Source organism: Dendroctonus ponderosae, unplaced genomic scaffold (assembly GCF_020466585.1).
Source record: "Dendroctonus ponderosae isolate FM_Combo_2020 unplaced genomic scaffold, Dpon_F_20191213v2 Dpon_F_20191213_1, whole genome shotgun sequence".
NCBI classification, from domain to species: Eukaryota; Metazoa; Arthropoda; class Insecta; order Coleoptera; family Curculionidae; genus Dendroctonus; species Dendroctonus ponderosae.
In genome coordinates this window covers 39,322,904-39,324,774 of record NW_026017110.1, presented here as the reverse complement: position 1 = coordinate 39,324,774, position 1,871 = coordinate 39,322,904, and positions in this window count along the sequence as shown.

The window sequence follows — 1,871 nt, the reverse complement described above, 5'->3', positions numbered from 1 at the left end:
AAAAAATATTTCTTAAATATCTGATTTAAATGCCAAATATATATTTAAAACAAATATGCCATAAATATTTGATTTAAATGTCAAATAAATATTTACAAGAAATATTTTTATAATGTATAAGAATCTGTCGCGTCAACCTATAATAAAAATTGCAAAAACGTATTTCGTAAATATCTGATTTAAATGTAAAATATATATTTTTAAATAATATTTCTGAAATATCTGATTTAAATGTCAAAGAAACATTTATAAGAAATATTGTTATAATATTCAAGAATCTGTCGCTTCAACCTATATTAAATATTGCAAAAAAATATTACTGTAATATTTGTGTGCTATCTGGGTACTAGGGCTCGGAATAAAACCCGAATAACTCGAGTATTTTATCAAATAAATGATTCAGATTCTACAAGCATTTAAACAAATACCCATATATTTACAAGCAAATGAAAATAATCATATTTACTTTCCTGCAAATGAATATAAAATTACGTCTCTGTGTTCTGGTGATTCGCGTCATCAACTTTTGCGCACTGTTACAATTAATGTGCCGATAAAGGCACTTTTTATCCGTTGCGGCTAGTTGCTAAAAATGATATGAGATAACGATTTTTCTTCTTGGAAAACGGTGAACGGAAAACGAACACTCGCATATCTAACGAATATTCGAATACTCGAATACTCGAGTATTCAAATACTCGAATATTCGAATACTCGAATATTTGAATACTCGAATATTCGAATACTCGAATATTTGAATACCCGAACATTCGAATATTCGAATACTCGATTATTCTAATATTCGTTAGACATTCGAGAATTCGAATAATTTTACTATTCGAATAAACCACTAAACGAATATTCGAATTTCAGATTTTTTAAAATTCCGAGCCCTAGTACTTACCAATATATTATCACTTATTTTGCTGAACCACTCAAGTAATCTAATAATGAAAAATTAAATAATACAACCTCCCAAATAATGCGTTGTTCAGAGAAACGATAGTGGTTATGTTTCATACGATAATAAATGCGCGATGGGAAGCGGTAGAACCATGAATCTCATGTGCGCCATAGACGTTTCTGAAACATTTTTGAAACTTTTCCATAATATGTTACATTTGTGCAATATAACTGCACATTTGAAACGTTTCAGTCATGTTTTATGTTTAGCGGGTAAATGGGTCAAACTGTTACTCATTAGCTATTTTTCGAAAAATACTAAATTATTGTAACTTAATTCACCACGTTTTAATAAATATTGCTGTTTTCTCAAAACTTTCAAGCTTGAAGGTTCAATATCAAATAAACTGCCAGATTGCTTTTGGGTAAATAAGATTTTCTGGTTTAATTAATCAATTCGATAATTATTGATGCAGTAACCGTTTTGAAATCTAACGCCGCGACTTCGACTTCGCATTGTCATCCAGACAATTGAGACAAAGCTATTTAGGGAATGAAAAAATTCAACGAGTTTATACGTAAATTAGTTCCGACTTTGCAGAAGTTGAAAAACCTTTCAGTAATCTAGTCTAGATGTTTCATTAGTGAGCTTTTGAAATCAATCTTGAATCAAAAACTGTAGCTAACTGTATCTTTAGTTAAGTACTAATATCAGCTTTAGAAAATACTTCAAATGACGGAATAATCAAAATTGATATTTCTGGATAAGCGATTCTTTGTCCATAAGTTAAGTGTGACATGATACCCACATAGCAAAATGATATTCCCAGAATATACCTGGAACATTCATGTGATGTACATGCATATTCCTGAGACATACATGAGTTACATTATGAACATTCCATGCATGTCCCAGGAATCTGTCAGAGTTAATACACTGTATGTTCTGGGAATGTACATGGTATGTT